This window comes from Neofelis nebulosa, chromosome 5 (genome assembly GCF_028018385.1).
Source record: "Neofelis nebulosa isolate mNeoNeb1 chromosome 5, mNeoNeb1.pri, whole genome shotgun sequence".
Taxonomy (NCBI): Eukaryota; Metazoa; Chordata; class Mammalia; order Carnivora; family Felidae; genus Neofelis; species Neofelis nebulosa.
Genome location: NC_080786.1, coordinates 68,683,283 through 68,704,761, shown reverse-complemented (window position 1 = coordinate 68,704,761; position 21,479 = coordinate 68,683,283).

The window sequence follows — 21,479 nt, the reverse complement described above, 5'->3', positions numbered from 1 at the left end:
ATGTCAGTTGCACCCAGGAAGACTTGCTGAACCCTGCTGTTGCCGGTACCCTGAGACTGTGGCTGGGTGCCAGCCTGCCCCAGAAAAAGTTTACGAGATATTGTAGCAGCAGCTTTTCAGCAGTTATGGAAAATCACAACACACATCTGGCACCAGGTTTCACCCTCAACGACCTTGCCTCAACACCAGCAAATGTGGCTGCCTTCCGGGGTCTGCTGGGACCAGGTGGCTTCAACAGTCTCTACCAAATGTCCTTCCAGCAGTGGAACCGCTTTTCCCCATGTGGGGCCGAGAACCTCCCAGACCCCACTCTGTTCCTGGGGATTCACCTTTCCCACCAGAGCACTGCCAGGTATCGCGCTGCAGAGTTGCAGACTTTGTGTTCCCCTTCTTTACATTCTTAATGGAATTTAAACCCTCTCCTTTCTCCTTTCTCCTTTCTCCCTTCTCCCTTTTTAGTTTAGTCCCTGTGGCTGTTTCCAATTTTTTACTTTCTTTCCAGCTGCTTTTCGGGAGGGGTGCTTTTCCCGTATTCTGCCCCCCCCATCTCCATCCTCTCTCTGCCCACAAAAGTGCCTCTCTCTGCCAGCTGCGCCTTCTCGTTCCCCAAGTTCACTTCTCTGTGCTGCTTACCTGCTGAATTCTGTGGTTCAGGTTGTGCAGATTGTTGTGTTAATCCTCAGATCAGTTTTCTAGGTGTGAAGGATGGTTTAGTGTTTGGCTGTATTTCATGAACGTGAGACACACAAAAAAACTTCCATGCTGTTCTGCCATATTGGCTCCCCCCTAGAGCTTAAAACTTCATACCACAAACACAGAGAATTGTATCTTTGTGAGTGATGAATATGTCAACTAATCTTATTGTGGTGATAATTTTGCAAAATATACATATATAAAAGCATTATGTTGTATTCCTTAAACTTATACAATGTTATATGTCAATTATATCTCACGAAAGTTGAAACAAAATTAATTAAGGAAGAAAAAAAAATGGGGCACCTAGATGACTGTCTGTTGGGCAGCGTCCGACTTCAGCTGAGGTCATGATTGTGTGCTTCATGGGTTCGAGCCCTGCTATGGGACCTGTGCTGACAGCTCAGAGCCTAGAGACAGCTTTGGATTCTGTGTCTCCCTCTGTCTCTGCCCTTCCCCTACTCACACTCTGTCTCTTTTTGTGTCTTTCAAAAATAAACATTAAAAAAAAGAAAAGAAAAAAGACTTCTCTTGCTATGCCTGAAATTTGAGAGCACCATGAGACCACTAGTTTGCCTACTGGAGAATGAGAGATGATGAAGGAAAATTGAAATGCCCTGTTCCACAGCAAGTCCATCCCCAAATATGTGAATGAGATCAGTTTGGAACAGCCCGCTTCAAGACAAAACACCAGTTCGCAGCAGAACCAGTGGCTGGCCGCAGAGACATGAATGAGCTCAATTGATACCAGCAGAAGAAAAACACAACTGAACCCAGCCCCAAATAATGATTCATACAATCATGAGATAAATAAATGATTTTTGTTAAGCCACCAAATTCATAGTATTTTGTTATGCAGTGGAAGCTAACTGATATAAAAGCATGTTAAATGACCTAATTTAGCTTGTAGAGTTCCAGAAGGCTACTCTAAGGAAGGTATCTGAAGCTTGACTATAAAAGAGCCACCCAAAGAAAGTCAGGAGGACTACATTCAAACACAGGAAAAAGCCTATGTGAAGACCTTGAAGTGAGGAAGAGTTAGACACATTTGAGCAAATGGAAGAATGAAAATTTTCTTTGTCAGGATTCTTCCTTGTTCTTGAATCCCAACATTTTTCTTCCCTATGTTGCCCTGTATACAACCTCATACATGAATTCAGATAATTGGGTTTCCATTTAATTTTCTGTTTTCTAGTAAACAAAAACTCTAAATCCTCTACTGCTGGCTGGCTCACTCATATTTTTACCATACTGTCTCCAAAGGACTGTAATGTTCCACTGATCTTGAGCTTGCTGGTTAGGGTCCTGCTGTCTGCTGACAAACTTTTCTGATTCCCATTTCTTGTCGTGCCTTTGAGAATTGGCATATCTAGATTCCCTGCTCTACTGTTTCATTATACCACCACTCTGTAGAAGTTTAAATGGGAAGGGTAATTGTTTAAAGGTGGTCCTGCAGATAAGTAGAGAGATGGCAGACAGATGATAGATAGATAGATAGATAGATAGAGGCAGTTAGATGAGCAAGTTAGAGACCAGCTTTTATAATCCCATTTTTATAAAAACAAAATAATACATTATTGTGTTTATGATATACCACCCCCACCCCCACACACGTACATACATACACCATATTTAACAGACATTGCTTCTGCTTGTATAGTCCCAGAATCATAATTCTACTTTTTTTACTTCTATATTGTTTGACTACATTGATTTAAACTTTCTAAACAAGGCTTATTCAAAGAAATATTTTTATTGGCTAAGTTGGCTGCTTGAAATATATACCAAACAGTTACTTTACCTTGTTCCGTTAACAGAGATACATGTAGCAATGCACTAGTTCAAATCTGACTATACTATTTACATACTTTACGACATACCGCCAATGAAATTATAATAACTTCACTGGGTCATATGTGTTTTATTATATAAATATATGTCTACAATCTAACTCTTTGTGTTTTTGTCTGAAAGGAACATAAATAAAGACTAATTCAAATATTTCTTCATTAAATGTTGCTATCATGAACTTTTGCCCCTGAAAAGAGGGAACAAGGAAAGCAGGTACATGACTAGATATTTTCCTTTTCTTTTAAAAAAAAAATTTAATGTTTTATTTATTTATTTATTTATTTTTTGAGAGAGAGAGAGAGAGAGAGAGAGAGAAAGCTTGAGTAGGGGAGGGGAAGAGAGAGCCAGAGACACAGAATTGGAAGCAGGCTCCAGGCTCTGAGCTGTCAGCACAGAGCCCCATGGACAGAGTCTGAGGCACAGGGCCCAATGCAGGGTTTGAACCCACAAACTGTGAGACCACGACCTGAGCCAAAGTCGGAGCTCAACCGATTGAGTCACCCAGGTGCCCCAATAGTTTGCTTTTCTTAAGTGGGAAGTCTAGATCAACAAATTTAAAAAGTCACAATTTTAGTTTTCCAGCATCTTTCTTCCTTACATGTAAACATGAAAGAAATATGCTTAACAAATGCTCACACATTTAATCATATTAAGATTACCTCGCGAAGCTGTAAGGCAGATATTATTGGCCTCCTCACTTTTATAATTGCGGCAGCTGAAGCTTGGAGTTGGAGAACACATCTAGGGTCAAACACAGGGTCAATTGACTGAGGGTTTTAGCATAGATCAATAAAATAATTCTCTGGGTAAGTTTAAATTAGTCCCCCAGGGATGGTATTTCAACTGATACTTACATTTCTTTTCACGAATAGTTTCTTCAGAGGGCAGTTTAGTTTATGGGACAGCTTTATTACAAAGTATTGGGCCCAACTAAATTTGATTTTCTAGATGACTAAGTAGCCATTTATTGTAGGCAAAGATTTTAGATAATATGAAAAGGTCAGGTAAGAGCTGAAATATGTAAATTTTGTGTCACAATTCATTTTGGGTCAACTATTTCTTCATTATGTGTGGAGAATTTGGATTTGATTTTTCTCTCATAACACTCAAGTAATATTAGAGTGTTTCATTTTAATATTGATGAAATAAATAGAAATTCGGTCTTTCTTATAGAAGGATAGCCATCTTCAGGCATTATGTAGCATTTTATATCTCTAAACTGCTCCACAGTGTTTATATTATTCATCCTTTCAACAACCTTCTGAATATGTCAATAGTGTTAACTTAAAATGTAAACTTGGGGCACCTGTGTGGCTTAGTTGGCTAAGTGTTAGACTTTGGCTCAGGTCATGATCTCGTGGTTCATGAGCTGCAGCCATGTGTCCCCGTGTCAGGCTCTGTGCTGACAGCTCAGAGCCTGGAGCCTGCTTCAAATTCTGTGTCTCCCTCTCTCTCTTCCCCTCCCCTGTTCTCACTCTGTTTTTCTCTGTCTCTCAAAAATAAATAAAAATGTAAAAAAAAAAATTTAATGTAAGCTTAAAATGTAAAGTTTTTTTTTTAAACCTTAAGCATAACAAGTTAAATGACTTGCCCAGATATATTAGATTTGATATTCCTCATAGACTTAATGAATTATTAGATTTAAATGATGCTGCCAACCTTCTTTTATATTCTGTTTATTATGAAATATTTTACATGAATTTAAGAATGATCACAATTCTGAAACATTAAGGATTAAAATTTTTATTTCAGATCATAGTATAAATTATGTATATCTGGTGTTTTCAGTTTTTAGTAAAAATTCTGCATATTTAATATGATAAAAATATTTTGTTGATGTCTGAGGATTAGTTTTCATCAGATTCTACTTTATTTAATTTAGAAATGATGTTAATTTGTGTAACTTCTTGCATAAATGTCTCACTTCTATGAATTACTTAAGAGTTGAACTAAATTACTAAGGAGTTAAAAATTCCCACCCAATCAGGGCCATCTAGATCTGGTTGTTAGCTAAGAACATTGGGCCCATGTAATCAGTCCTCTTTCCCCATAAACTCTTATTAGTAGCATCACTATAAGAACTGCAAGATATCATAACTTTGGGGAAAATAAGTTGACATACCCCAAATCCTAATAAAATCCTTGCCATGCAGTTGAGTTTAAAAAAATGCATAACAATAAGTTCTTTCTGTGAACCATCTGTACAATAAATTAAGAGGAACATTAGAAAATGAGACATTTTTCTTTTTAGTCATCTTGATCAAATAAGTTGCCTGATAAACTCTGATGAATCTAACTGAGAAGCAGATGTGTTGGGCAATTGACTTCCAAAATATGCATTTACATATTTTGATGCCACTGGAAAGAGTGGATGCTGAGAGGGAAAGCCAGCAAGAAAGCTAGGTGGGAGAAGAGCAGGAGAAGGAAATGGCTGAAAATACAGCACTCATCTACTATATGGTCATAGTTACAGTTACATGTTAGGGTGTGCAAGTTTAAGGACCATAAAGCCTGAGGGAAGCAGGGCTGTCTGAAATAGGAAAATGGAAGGGAGGGTCATCCCCTTCATCCCTGCACAGAACTCAGAGCAGGACTGTGGAGCCACCATGAGTGATGGTGGCAGGCTGGGCAACAAGGTGGTATGTGGTCAGTGTTGAGAGGGCATCAGAAACAGAGTTGGGGAAAATGCCTCTTTCAAATGGCTTAGAGGAAGCCAATTTCAACTAGGAAGCTATAGCAGAAGAGCATGTGTAAGTATCATTCAAAAAGTATTTATGGAGCATCAGGTCCAGTACTTGTTTCTGAACCCACATGGTACTGCTCCTGGAGAAACCTAGACCTAATTGTGGAGATTTTTTCTTTAGGATCTAGTCAGTATTCTATGTGAGATAGCACTAAACAAGACAGCAAAGTGAGCTCTTGATTTTAAGGTTAGCTCGTTTATCCCTAAGAACATTGTGTACGTTGTCTGAGACCCCTTACATTCAACTTAAATTGGTGATCTAGCTTTCCACAAGAGATTTTCAGGATTAATCCCTTCATGCCTCACATTCTTATTTCCTTCACTTGATGCCAAAACCCTAGCCTGAAGACTCCTCCTCCCAATTCCATACCACTCTGTGAATATGTGAAGCTGATCAAATTTTAGTCCCTTGCTCCTTTCCCGTGTTTTCCTTCCTATGGCTGATGATCCCTACTAACAGCAAATACCTCTATATCCTTAACTATACCTCTGAAGCTTTCCCTCCTGCCCCACATGAAATCTACTCAGCCCTGCAAAGCCCTCTCTAGTGAAGGCTGTTTTTCTTTCCTTTCAAACAGTCTTACCCTAATTCCTGGCATTGGAATACAAATCCTCTTTGCTCCCTATTGCTTCTTTTAAACAATTTCTTTCCTGCTTTTTTCCCCCCAAACTTTTGGGCTCCTGACAGTCATTGTTTTTAAGTTTCTCATCTACTGTCTCCCCTTGCTCACTGCTGACCTTTCTACCACTATAATCAACATTCTGGCACCTTCACCACTCACATGGATGATAGATACTTCTAGAACCTTGGCCTTTCTTTTCCTTCATTTCTTCTCTCCTCCACTATCACTTCAGACATGGTCACATGGATATTTTTATTAAATCCTTCAGATATAAAACCTTCAACTATCCTTCATTCTTGCTACCTTCTAATCTTTTAGTTTATACACTTTAATACCCTCTGTATCCCTTCTTCCACCTCATGGAGAGCTCAAATGCATTACCTATCATTTTCTCCTGCTCAATTACCAAGTTTATGTCCTCATGATACTCCTTATAAACTTAGAATCTATGATTTATTTAAGTCTTCCCACAAAACGCTTTACTTTCATTGCTTCTCTTTTCATTGAACATGAATGCTAAATGCCCAGCTAAGGTTAAACATAACGTTCTATTGCCTTTGTGCCTGAGTTTAAGATGGTGAGTGTTTCTAAAGGGAAACATATACATTTGCTGACTGCTCATTTTAAATTCAGGACCAAGTATCTGGCAGTACTCACAAGTTCCAAGCAAACTTACTGCATTTCCCTACTATGTACATATTCCCATTATCCAGAAAATGTTTCAATCTTCCTCTTCTCTGCTTTTCCTCTGCAAACTTTAGTCTCATCTGATGACTAAGAAAATAGATTCAGTAAGATAGGATATTCCTAATTTTCTCATTCTGCAAAGAACAAGCTTACCCAGGGGTGCCTGGGTGGCTCAGTCGGTTGGGTGTCCGACTTCGGCTCAGGTCATGATCTTGCGGTCCGTGAGTTCGAGCCCTGCATCGGGCTCTGTGCTGACAGCTCAGAGCCTGGAGCCTGTTTCAGATTCTGTGTCTCCCTCTCTCTCTGACCCTCCCCCGTTCATGCTCTGTTTCTCTCTGTCTCAAAAATAAATAAACGTTAAAAAAAATTAAAAAAAAAGAACAAGCTTACCCATCCATTTTTATTCACACACTTGCCTTTTTTCTCTTTTCTTTCTTTCTTTCTTTCTTTCTTTCTTTCTTTCTTTCTTTCTTTCTTTCTTTTTTACTGTGTACAAGTTTACTTTACTTTGTTCCCTATCATGGACCAAATCTTCTCCTTTTCTTGATTTACTTCATCTGATCTCAAAATCATTCCTTCCATCATTATCCCTGTCTCTCAATTATATTTTTGTTTTCTATTAGATCATTCCTCTTAGCATACATTCTCTACTAAAACAAAAACAAGAATTCTCCATAGACCCAACACCTGACTCTAGGACCCCTCACCCCTCCCATAACTCAGATTTCATTTACAGTCACGTGTGTTATAGAGTTCATTTCTCTACACCCTCACCTCAAAACCTCTCAACTCATATCAACTGAGTTTCTGTTCCAGGCAGTCTACTAACATTTTTCCAGTGAAAGTCAGCCACAAAGTTTATACTGCCAAATCTAGTGGTCATTGAGCCACATAGCTTCCATGTGTCCTTTCTTATTCCTCCACCCTTTTCTACCCTATTCTGTGCCCTGGAAGGCTGACTTGTATGGCTTACAGTTAGATTTCTTGACTTCTTCTCTCCAGTTGGCTTTAGCCAATGGAGAACATCAGCAGAGGACCAGAGCCCAGTATGAGAGTTTGGTAGGGATATTTAATTCTTCAGCTTCCTCTTTGCAAGTATCTGTGAGTTGATTGTGTTCCTTAGGCATTTCCACTTTTTCTCTTGCAGTAGACCTTCTATAGGAAACCCCTTCCAGGTTCAGTTAATCCTCTGGTTGTTTTGAACATAAAGATGGTAAAAACAAAACAAAACAAAAACAAAGTTTACAATTTCTATCCCTTGTACCTTATACCCATCACAAGTCTTTATATAGAGCCCTTTTATTAAACCACTTACCATGTGATTTCCCACATGGGTTTCTGATAAGAATCTCAACATGAACATTATAATTTTGTCAAAGCTCGTTGCTAAATTGTCTTGGTGTCAGTAAACCCCACTACCATGTACCCCATTGTTAAAAGCCATATGTCAGAAAGTTAACCTTGATTTTTTTCTTTCATTCAGTTCTCATATCAGTTGTAACAGAAAATTTTGTGGAGTCAGCCTACAGAGAATATTCTGAATCTATATATTTCTCTCTGTCCCTATCCCTAACCAGTCAAGTCAAAGTCATGATCCACACTGCTCCAGACTGCTACTATCCTTTAAAAATGGATTCCTTAAATAGTAGCTTTAATTATCTTTAAAAATAGAAGTCAAGTCAAATCATTCCCGTGTTTAAATATCCTCTCATCACACTTACAATACAATTCAAACTTCTTATCCTGGTGTGTAAAACTCTAAGTGACAGAACATTCTGTCTTTGTCTCCTATTGCACCTTATTCCATTCTTTTTCTCTGCCAATATGCTCCAGCCACTCTGGCTTTCTATTCAACTTGCTAACCTCATTTCTATCTCAAGCCTTTTGCACAAAGTGCCTTTTTGCCTGAAATGTGTTTCCTCTAGTTTTTACCTGGCTGACTCCCTCTCTTGGGTCTCAAATGTCACCTTTTCAAGGTAGTTTCTGTAATCATGAGATCAAAAGCAACCTAGCTTGACAATAGCCAGACCTCCTGATCCTGTAAATCTCCTTTAACTTATGAAAATCCCTTTAGAGACTTCCTTTATCTCTGCCTCACCCCACCTTAAAAGTATATAATCAATAGCTCCTCACAATTACAGTGCAGCTCTTTCTGCCCAAGGGTGCTGTCCTTATGCTATAATAAATGCACGTTTTTGCATGCAAGGAAAAAAAAAAAGAGAACTTCCCAACCATGCGCCAACACATTAACCTATTTTAATTTTCCTTAGAGCATGCATACTTTTAAGATATTTATTTTATTGCTAAAAAAATCAAAAAAGAAAAACAAAACTCTTTGTCTTCCTCCTACTTGAGAATGTGAGCTCCCTAAAAGAAAAGATGTTTCCTGAATTTTTCCTTACCAGGTACTTCCTCAAAGTACCTAAACTGTACCTGGAACAGATTAAATGCCTAAAATATTTTAAATGAACCAACATTAATGATGCCTGAAAACACTGAGATTACATTATAAGAAAATATTTATATCTGGGATCCCAAAACATTATAATGGGCCTCCAATCAAAGACTTTAATAACTGACAACTGAGCAATGTCAGCTCTGCCCTCACTGAGGAGAAGCTGGCCCAATAGAAAATCATATTATTGTGAGGTGCCTGGGTGGCTCAGTCGGTTAATAAGCATCTGACTTCGGCTCAGGTCATGATCTCATGGCTTGTGAGTTCAAGCCCTGTGTAGGGCTCTGTGCTGACAGCTCAGAGCCTGGATCCTGCTTCGGATTCTGTGTCTCCTGTTCTCTCTGCCTCTCCCCCACTCACATTCTGTTTTTCTCAAAAATAAACATTCAAACAAAATTTAAGAAAATTATGTTGTTTACACTGTTTTTATCCAATTTGCTTTTGCAAAAGTGAAACTAAATTTATTCATGCATTCTGGATGTAGCCATCACTTGCTTTTACATTATGGGAAGTCCCATAGACATTGGATATGCAAAAATGTTCTTGCCCTCTAGGAGTCCTTCAACTTACATTGCTATTTTTCTTATGGATCTCTATGACTTCTATATCTTTTGCATCATCAGCAAACATTTTTGGTAAAATACACACACTATAAAACATTCAATCTATAGACTACATACACATCTACCAGGCATGAATACAATTAGTATGATTAATGTTTGAGCTTGCATTGATAATGCAAAAAAAAATCATTTTTTGGATAACATTTGCAGACCAATTTTTTTTCTTAACATTACCAGCCTATCAATTAAATTGTTTGAAATTTCAAAGTTATTATATTGGAGAAGTATGCCCAGAAGTGAAAGGCATCTCAACAGACTCACATATCTATAGCCTGAAGCAGAAGACCTGCAATATGAACTAAAGCCATTTTAGCTGAACCAAAGACATATAAGCAATAAAAAAAAATGCTCGTTACACTCTGAGATTTTTTTTTTCTGACTATAATTACTTAGCTGATTAATATATCAGGATTCTCACATATGGAAAAGGACTCAATCTCTGTGATGTCCTGTGTTCATCAATATCCCAAACAGCAACCTCTGAACACTGGACTAGGATGATCTCAGGTGACCTATACTCATGGATCCAAAGAGCTAGATTTCTAGGAACAAATCCAGATGTAATTTTTGAATCTTTTCACCTTCACCCCACATCTGAAAAGGCATTCCTTGCTTATTCTCTTTGCACTACCTCTTGAAAATATAAATTTTAAAACATAAGTAAAGAGTTTGCACTCAGGAGTCCCTTGTATCCTGTGACTTTGTCTTTTTTTTAACCATATGCCAGGTTTTGGTCTCCAAAAGCAATCTGAATTAATGCCCTGTACACTAGATTGCAGTTCTTACTGCTAATTTTTCTTTCCAGCTCCCAAGCATTTAAACATCTTCTTTCTCTCCCTAAATTATTAAAGTGCAGCTCTTTCAAAACAAAGACATATTATTCCAATTATTTCTGTATCTCAGGCAATAAATTAATAAGCGTTTAGTATTGGCTTGCTATGTGCAGGGTTTTATGCTGGTAGTTTTGGGATTACTGAGATAAATGAGTCCTTGACCTCAGGTGTTTATACTTAAGTTGCATAGGCAAATTACAGTTAAGAGCAGGGTAATATAAAGTAGGTGCCTCATGAATGGGATGGCTGAGTGGTCCTACCATTGTGCCATAGCTGGTCTATATGGGTTATGTTCTAGCCACTTTTAAAAATAACCTCTCCAGTAATGTTGACATTGAGTGTGTACTAGAGGACAGGAAATCATTTAAATTTAGAATGCTGCCCACTTAAACTATATGACATTTTGGCAGAATGGAAGTCAGAAATGTTGAAATATAAAGACACATTTCTTTATATTAGCTCTACTCTATGAAACACAAATTAACTCAAAACATGAAGAAATATTTGTCCTTCATCCAAATGAGTAATTGATATTTGTAGGAACTTGAAAATTTTAATATGTAGACTCTATTTGTAAAATGGGGATAATGAAATTCACTATCTCATAGGCAGGGTTTTAAAACCAATTTAATGTTTATAAAGTAATTTAATAAAAATATTAGCCCATTAGTGCTATAAAAAATTACTAGTTAAATGTTTTGATCATGGATTTTTATTAAAGCATTCTTTAAAACCAAAATAATTAGTCTTTTAGTAAGCCTTATAATTAAAGAAGCTTCTTTTACTTATGAATACTATGCTTTATAGTGAGTGGGCAGAATTCCACATTATAGCCCATCATTCATTTTTTTTCTTGTTGTTTTACACAGTCATTTAACTTACTCCCAACATTTGTGTGTATAACTAAGAAGCCCAATGAGCCAGAACAGATTTTAAGACCTTACTGCCCCTTCAACTGAGAAGTAAATGTTTGACACTATTTCCTTAAGGAAATAATCAACAGATTTGCAAAACAACAGAAGGCATCAAGTTTTATTGCTGGTCCCTGAATTACAATATTAAATTATGTGTTAAAAAGGTATTAGGCACACAGTCTTCTGGAATAACCATCATCATTACATCATATTGCTTTCCATTTGGATTAGCATATAAATGAACGAAGATGGCCAACCACATAGCTGAGATGAGATTTGCCATCTTAAGCATTTAGTTGCCTTGGAAACAGATTGTGTAAAATGCAAACTGGTGTACTTGGATGCTGATACTTGCTTATTTGGGAATTTAAAATTCTGGAGTTAGTCTTAGGATAGCAGGGACACACAGAGCAATTACATAATTTTTCCCAAAAGATCTCTGAAAACATGTTAAACAATGCCAAGGAACTAAGCAGGTAGAAAGGGTGGGCATTTTTGGTTTCGTGGACAAATGTACAGAGGTACAAAACAATATGGTACATTACAGTAGCCATAATTAGCTAGGCTTACTACAAGTATATGAAGAGAAAGTCATCACAAAATATAAAGTAAGAATTGTTGGTGGATGGTCTATGGACAATGGAAAACTTTGCAAGTATTCAATCATGGCAGCCATAGACAGATATACATTATCAGGAAGATAAGATCAGCAGCACTGTGCAGATGAAGGATAGAAGGGAACGAATGAGGTGAATTAAGAAGTCAGAGCAATAATCTCAGTGAGAGAGGACACAAGTGTGAATCAACACACAAATATTGGAGATGCAGAGGGAAGATTCTTACACAAAATGTGATTAGAGTCAATATGACTTGGCAATGGATAAAATGTAGTGGTGGAATGAATAAAAGAATAAATTCAAGACAGACACCCAGGTTCCTAGCTTAGAAACATGATGAACCTGTGGTAGTAACTAAGGTAGGGAGTAAAGGAGAGAAGTAGGCTAGTTTGAGATATATGCCTCTTTTGACCTGAGTAGAGGACAATCAGCTATCAATACCCAGAGACTAGCTCCTCACAGGGGATCTGCACTCCAGACTTGATCTCATTGGTTGGGTACCTTCACCATGTAGTGATTGAATCTCTAAAGTTGGTTGCTCTCCTCCAAGGTTGTGCAAAGTGGGGGTGAAATACACCCAGAACAGGATGCTTGGATCCACCACCATTTAAGAAAGAGCTGGACAAAGTGAGTTCACAAAAGTGACTTAGAGGAAATAATTAGAGAATTAGGAAGAGCATAGGGGGAAACTTCTAACTCAAAAGCTGAGGGAGAGTTTTCAGAGGAAGGAAGGGGACTAATTCTAGAGGCCACCAAATAAGTATAAATAATGTGATGTTAGAAGTAATCCACTGTATCAATTAAGAAATCATTGATGAACTTTGTTTTAGATGTTTTAATGAGTAGTCAGAAATATGAGTCTAATTTCAGTGTGTCAAAGAATAAGGAGAAAAGAAAAAGAGTGAAGGTAGTATGTATTAACCTGACTATAAAAGGAGAAGTAAGATACAAGATTGTTAAAAGGTGATTTGGAATTGATGATTTTTTTTCTTCCATTCAGAAGAAAAATTGAATATATTTTGTAAGCTGAGGGAAAGAAAAGTAAACATTTGAGGGTAACAGGATAAGAAATCTTAAGAAATAAATTCTCTTGAAAAGTAAGAGATTATTAAAAAGTCAATGGGGAGCCTGGGTGGCTCACTTGGTAAAGTGTCCAACTCTTGATTTAGGCTCAGGTCATGATCTCACTGTTCTCAAGATCGAGTCCACATTGGGCTGTATGCTGACAGTATGGAGCCTGCTTGGTATTCTCCCTGTCCCCTCCTTTCTCTCTCTCTTTCTTTTTTTAAATTTTTTTTAACGTTTATTTATTTTTGAGACAGAGAGAGACAGAGCATGAATGGGGGAGGGTCAGAGAGAGGGAGACACAGAATTGAAACAGGCTCCGGGCTCTGAGCTGTCAGCACAGGGGCCCGATGCGGGGCTCGAACTCACGGACCGCGTCTCTCTCTTTCAAAATAAGTAAACTTTTTTTAAAAAAATGAAAAGTCAAATATTTATTTTCCTTTTTTGAAGTTTTTAAACTACTGAATATACAAAAAACTAAAAGTAGCCCCCTTTCTTTAAGTTTTAGAGAGTAAGTTCTCATCTTAGACTTTCAATCTCCCAACTTCAGTTCCCTAAATTTATCCCAAACCACCCCAGTCCTGCCTTCTTCTGCACACTGCTAACAGTTTGATACATATTTAGCTATTTATTTTGTATGCCTTGATAGCACACTTACACACATGTGTGTATATGCATATGTATATTTTGCTTTTATAAAAAATAATTGTATACATGTTGTTTTATAATTTACATTAAAAACATATCACTGATATATTTCCAGGTGAATGTGCATATGTATCACATTTTTTAAGTATTTATTTTTGTAATGTTTATTTATTTTTGAGAGAGAGAAACACAGTGTAAGTGAGGTAGGGGGGTAGGGGCAGAGAGAAAGGGAGACCACAGAATCTCAAGCAGGCTCTAGGCTCTGAACTGTCAGCACAGAGCTGATTCGGGGCTTGAACTCAAGAACCGTAAGATCATGATCTGAGCTGAAGTCAGTGAAATCAGACCCTCAACTCACTGAGCCACCCAGGCACCCCTAAATGCCTGCTTTCTAATGGCTATTTGGTACAGAAATATTTTTTTTGTCTATTCCCACAATAATAAACATTTAGCTTGTTTCCAATTTTTGATATTGAAAGTACTGCTTTAAGGAGGGATTTTTTTTCTAAAAAAAAGGAGGAAGATTGAGTGCTGATAAAGATACAGTTTTTTTCTGAGCTTTATTGAGGTATGATTGACAAATAAAAATTCTATGTATTTAAGGTAAAAAACATGTCTTTATATCTGTTTACACTGTGAAATGATTACCACAGTCAACCTAATGAACATATCAGTCACCTCACATAATTACCTTTTTTTTGTATTGAGATCTACCATCAAATTTCAAGTATGACATATATTATTATTAAGTATAGTCACCATGCTGTGCATTAAGTCTACAGAAATTACTCACAACTGAAAATTTTTACACTTAGACCAACATCTCCTCATTTAAACCACCATTCTACCCTCTGTTACTATGAGTTTGTCTTTTTAGACTCTCCATATAAGTGAGACCATGCAGTGTTTGATTTTCTGTGTTAATCTTATTTCACTTATCTGTCTTCTGCTCAGCATTTTGTTTGTGATATTCATCCATATGGTTGTGCATAGTTGTATGTAGTCCATTCATTCTCATTCAATTGCATACATATAAAAAATGTATTTATCCATTCTACCGTTGATGAAATTTTGGTAATTTCTAGCTTTGGAGAAAACACTGCTGCTATGAACATACTCATATATTTTTTGGATACACATATGTTTGCATTTCTCTTGAGCACTTAAAGAGGAGTGACATTGCTGGGTACATTGTATTTTCTGTGTTGGTATACAAATTCTTTAGACTGAGAAGATCAGTGAGGGCTGGTGTGTAGTAATAAAGAGCTCTGTGCAAGGGGCAATGAAGAGCTTGGAGAGAGGTGATGTAGTAGGCTGGCTCTGAGCTTTCAAACTCTGGAATCAGACTGATTAGGTTCACTGTGATGTTTTGTGATTGTGTATTGAGGTAAGTTACACATCCTCCTTCATCCTCAGCTTCATCATCTGTAGAGGCTGAAGATAATAAATACATTTCTTATTTATAAGAAATGTCTTATATATTAAAGCACCTTACATATGTAGAATTCATTTTATATCTGCAAAGTGCTTGACAGACATTTAATGATAAATAAGTGCTAGCTCTTATTATTACAGTTATTTTTACTCATATAAACCTAAACTGGCCCTTTCAGTCTTTCATCGTTATGTAATTATTCCTCAGTCTTTACTGCAGATCATTTTTCTTTAACAATTAATTGGTCACATGAAGGCTGGGTATTGGGAGGTTTTGGGAGACACAGTCCTCTGCTTTTAGTAGTCAAATCCCAATCAAGAAAATTAGACAACTGAAGGTGTTGGCAACAGCATCAACTAGGAAATCTCCCTTGAGACTCATTGTTTTGACATGTCTATATCTTCTCAGTGAAGGGGAGACTTTATTCTTCATTTCACCTGTTTATTTCTCCAACCCCATCATTCCTTTTTTGTTTGTTTGTTCTGTTCACCTTTCTCTTTATTCAACATGGCTCTCAATAGGGAACAATGATTTATCTTAAAAAATTACTAAAAGCTACATCTAATGCTATCCATGGAGAATTCCTTCCATACATCCTTTTAAAAAATATGTCTAAATTAGGGTTTTTAATTTTGTGTACTGTCGTAGACTCTGGGTCTAAAGTTCTTTCTTATCTAGCAAGAGGGACAAGAGACACAGGGTTAAAATGTGAGAGATGGCTAATGTCCGGGAAAAGACAAGAGCCCCGAATAAGGGTCCTTGCCCTGTTTTTATTAGGATTAGAAGACTTACAAACATGGCTATGGATGTGCACAAAGCGACAATGAATCTGTGAACATTAACTTGGGACGTGAGGGAAAGGGGTCTTGAAGATATTCGGGGTTAGGGGTTTGGGTTAATACAAAACAAAATACTGGGTGGAAGGTTGTTTACAGAGGACAGGAGGCACCACCTCTGTTTATCTTAGCTAGCCTAGGTGACAAGAAAGATAGGACATGTGACCTCAGAGTTAACAAGGCACCTTTCTTTTGTTAATCCTCTCTGCTCTGGGCTGCTTCACCTGCAGCTCAGAGGTCTAAAGCTCTATTTACCTGTTTACCTAACTTGGTCCTTCCCTCCTATGAAAGTAGCTTTCTTCTATAGTACTAAATTGAGGAGCATTTCCACCCTGAATACCTAATCTTGTTTATTTCATATACCTATGTTCTATGTTGGGGACTTTGCCCCACCCTCTCTATACTGAGGATTCTGCCCTGCCTTCTCTATACTTATTTACCTAATCTTGTTTACCCAAACTTGGGTGTCAGCATCCTATGGCTTTGTAATTCTTTATGCCTTATTAACCCATTGGTGTAAGCCCAGGGAATTTCTAAGCTTGTTTCCCACAGTGGACATATTACTTTATTGATTATAGAAAATGTATACAGTACAGTCTCAGTTTCTCCCCGTATATTATTCTGGAGTACGGGGTAGAAGAGAGTCCTCTCTTGCCTCTGGGATCCCCCTTCCCGCCCCCCCCCCCCCCATCAAGTCCAGGTGCCAGGAAAATACACACATCAATCATTTCAGTATCCAGATTACATTTGCAGAACTCATAAGAGGTCTGGCTGCCCATAGCTGCAGTCCTACAGATGTCTTCACAAGAGTGTTTCTTTTCCAAATTCTGTAGGCCTTTATGAGTCAGGGTATGATCTGTCTATCTGCTAATGTATAGGTTTTGGAGAACAGTTTCTTTAGTCTCCCATGCCCTGGTTCAGCCCACATTTATGTATTCAAGCTCACTCACTCCTTTTCCTCCAGGGGAGAATTTTCAGTAATGATTCCTCTTTGATAAGTTTTGCATTTTAGAGACACAGTTTCTTATGCTGCTTTTACAAAGTGGTCTCACTAGTGGCATGACATTTAGAAAGCCCATAGAGGAGAAAATCAAACTGTTTCTATTTCTTTTATTTTCCATTTACTTGATCTGATGTTTAAGCGATCAGCCAAATTCTGTTAGGCAACTGTGTTACAGAATTCCAGTGAGTGAGATGATAATAGAATTCCAAGTACCATAATTTTCTAAATCTATTTTTTAATGAGAATTTTTTGTAGAGAAGAGAGCCATAATATAGAAAGTTATTACCTAGAAAAAAAATGACACAGTGTGATGATTTTAAAGACATCAAAAGAAAGCAAAAATCTCTAAATATAATTTTCGAGGATTGTATATTATTAGTAAAATCTTTTCATGCATCAATAAAATTAATTAAAACCTTAATGCTGAATAGAAAGAGAATTCTTTTCTTCCAATAATGGCTGCATATTAATACTAGTAATATACAGCTTCATAATATCTTTCTATCTAACCTTATTAAACTTTTAAACCCTATATACAGTGTTGCTTGCTTCATATCCAGAAATTTCCATTTTTGTGAAATTAGCACTGCCCTTGGTTCCCTTCCCAGGAGCAAGGCTCAGATATTTCAATTTCAGAAACAATGAAAGAATAACAAGAAATATAGTTTCAGGCAAAGGAATGAACATTAAATTGAGAGTCAGAACAAGTGGACAATTTCCTCCTCTCTATGTGACTGCTTCACAGCAGTATTTTGTTGAATGGAGGAAGGAATGATGAAATGGTGGGAAAGATATTTTGTCTGAATGTATTTTTTACCTATAAAATGAAGATTTTAGAAAATCTTCATTGTCTGAGAATTTATCATGTGAATTCTAGCAGATGAAGCATTGGACAGAGCATCAAATTGTCTATGAAAATATTTACTTAAAAATGAATTCTTTTTCTGGGAAAAGTAGGTATCCCCCATGCAAAAAGAATGCAGTTGAGTCCTTTCCTTTCACCATATACAAGAACTAACTAAAAATGGGTCAAAGAGCTAAATGTAAGTGATAAAATTATACAACTATCAGAATGAAACACAGGGGAAAAACTTCATGATATTGGATTTGGCAATCATTTCTTGATCAATGACTTCTTGTTAGAGGAATCTAACATCTGCATAGCAGGGATTCCAGGAAAAAAAATGAGAAAGTCAATGGAAGAGAATGGCATATATATACATGAAAGTTTACAAAAATAAACACATTCACTACCGTCACCAACAAAAAAAGATGAAGGTACTTACAATGTAATAAATGATTGAAAATCAAAGTGGGAAGGAATTAAGTCAAATTTTGCCAAAGTTCTGAAAGAAAATAATTTTTAATCATTTCTTATACATTTGGACTCATTTTTTTCTATTCATTTTCACTTTTTAAGCATCACTTTGTTTTCCTTTTTGATTTATTTTTAATTACGTGAAATATTTAAATTACATTAAATGTAAAACCTAAAGCAAGTTAAATTTATAGAAAACTTACTTACGTGTCTGCTTCCTTTTTCCTCATGTTGGTATATATTTATTAGGTTTTTGCTTATTCTACCATAATTTTTCTTAGAAAATATGAGCAAACTGGAACATACACATGCAAACCAAATATATACACATACACATATGAACACAGACACATATATTTCCCTTTCAAACAAAAAAGATGTTTTTGTATGATGAATTCTATAAACATTGATCTGTTTTATGTGCTCTTTTTCAGTTAAAAATTATTCTAGCAGTTTTTCCATGACAGTATATGAAGACCTTCCTTATTCCTTTCTATATATTCACAATAATCCAATTACACATAAACTAGGCTTTATTTCACCAGTCCCTGTTGATAAAATGTGCATAATTTCAGTCTTCAGTTATTATAAATAAGCCCACAATTAATATTCTGTGTATGTGTTGTTATGTATTTTTGCTAGTGTATCTCTGATATATTTTGCTAGAAGTAGAATGAGTAAAAGCTACCTGCATATGCATCTTTGTTGGCTGTTTGGCTTTGTTGTTGTTGTTGTTGTTGTTGTTGTTGTTGTTATGAGCTATATTTGTGGGAATCCTGAGAATCTGACTATGGTCTTCTCCCAGCAGGGAGTTTGTTTTTTCCTCAACTACCATTGACCACTTCCACCTATGAAGTTCCAAGTACAAAAAAAGTCCAGGATTCCACCCCAAATCCTTCACAAGAGCGCTAAGCAGAGAGTTTCATTACAGTTCAGATGTAGACATTTGTCCCAAAGGGAAACCCATCTTTTGAGCTGTATTAACCCTCAGTACTTCCTGTTTCATTTACAGAGTGGGGGAGGGAGAGGAGGGTTTCATTACTTTCCAGAAATTCCAGAAGATTGTTAAAATGTATATTTGTTGTAACTTATCCATAATCTAGGCATACTTTGCGGAAGGACCTTTGGAGGTATCTGCTCTGCCATTGTACCAAAGATAGAAATTTTTCATTGCTTTTTTATTTGAGATTTTAAGCTTTTTCTCATTCTCGGTCTTGTGTTTTTCTTTTTTATTGATTAATCTTGGTGTATTTTTTTGTTGGTGTGTCCTATATTGGCCATTTCAATATTTCTAGATATATTTATTAATTCTACCCTTTATAGTTTATCCAGACCCTGGATTTATTTATTAAATCTATCCTTTATAATCTAGCCGTATTTATAAGATTTATAAACTTTTTTGAGTTGAATATTTATTTTTTATGTTTAATAAGTAAATTGTTTAGAGCTGATTATTTATTCTGATTATAGGTTTAGCTATATTCCATATATTATTACATATACTGTTATTATTGAATTCAATTACCTATATAAGTTATCATTTACAAGATTTCTTAAAGTGATTTTTTATATATATGAGTTGTAATGTTTCATATTTTATGCTGTTAATTTCCAGTTTTATTACATTTTGGCCAAAATATGTGACTTATTGGGTTGATTATTCAAGTTTATTGAATTCTGGGATGTGTGAAAGTAATGTAACTAAATTTGGTAATGTTCCAGGGGTAATAAAAAAGAATTATTCTCTGTACTCTGTTATGTAACTCAGAATTCACCGTGGATATATTACCTTTCTCATTGTATCGATGACCTCCATTCCTTTTCAAGGTTTTTTGATCTTTTGTCCTTGACCTATTTGGCTAGCTAATTAGTTACTATAAGAGTCTGTTCCCAGGTCCATCACCAGTGATGCTGAGAACAAGGGCTGTCCCATCTCAGGAGCGGAATTTCTCTCTTTAATGTCTTCTTGATGTCTAGGGAAACCTCTGTGCCAGATTAGAGCTTTTATTTATGTAATTAAGATACTTCTTCTCTTTGGTCTGGCTTGTATACTAGGTAGATTATGGGGCCATTTTCAGCTTTACTCAGTATAAAGCCTTTGAGGCAAAAGGCTCCCTTTGCACCTGGGATCCTTTGTGTTAGAGGTGGTCAAGTTGCTTTGGGAAAGCCTAATGCAGCTGCTTATTCATGCTAGTGTGATGTTGCAAGGAAAGTGGCCTTTATCTTTCCTTTAGTCTGTCTTTAGTGTCAGCATCCAAACACACCCTGCCAAAAAGAAAATGCTAGGTGTAGAGCACTTTGGCCAAATTGTGCTCTGTTTACATCCTGTGGCTAAAGCACCATCGTCTCAAGAAGGCCAATTGTGAGCAGATGCTAGCTGTTCTCTTCTATCTGATCCCATCTGCACTATATGTGGAGGGAATTCTCAAGGTCTGTCTTTCATGGATAATAGCCTCTCCTATTTTACTTTTCCTCTGCTTTTATAGCCCTTTGACCATTTAAGACAGGATTTCAGAAACATTAGATGCCACTTCTTGAAATGCTGCTTATTTTAGCAATCTCCTAATTGATTCAGTTTCTAAAATCATTAAAAATGAATTTTTTATTTGTAAGACTAGTTGATATTTTTAAGGTTTATTTATTTACTTTGGGAGAGAGACAGAGAGAAAGAGAGAGCATGAGTGGAAGAGGGGCAGAGAGAGAGAGAGAGAGAGAGAGAGACGGAATCCCAAGCAGGCTCTGTACTATGAACTCATGAACCCGTGAGATTATGACCTGAGACAAAATCAAGAGTTGGCCATTAAACTGACTGAGTCATCCAGGCACCTGAAGACTAGTTGATATTTTAAAGTATTCCCTCATATTTAAATAACTAAAACTTAATCTATCAACCTAAAAGTATAATTTGGTTTACTTTGCAAAGATTACAGTAGCAAGGATAAGTGTAGTGGACCAGGAGACAAGGACAACAGAAATGAGACCTGCTTTGTGATGATTTAAAATGAGAGGGTAAAAAAATTTGCCCCCAGCTTATCTTTAATTACCCATACCCACAGAAGCAAATTAGGAATGTTCAGATTAGTCAGAATGTCAAATACCTATTACCCCACAGCTACTGTACTTTCTATTAGTTTC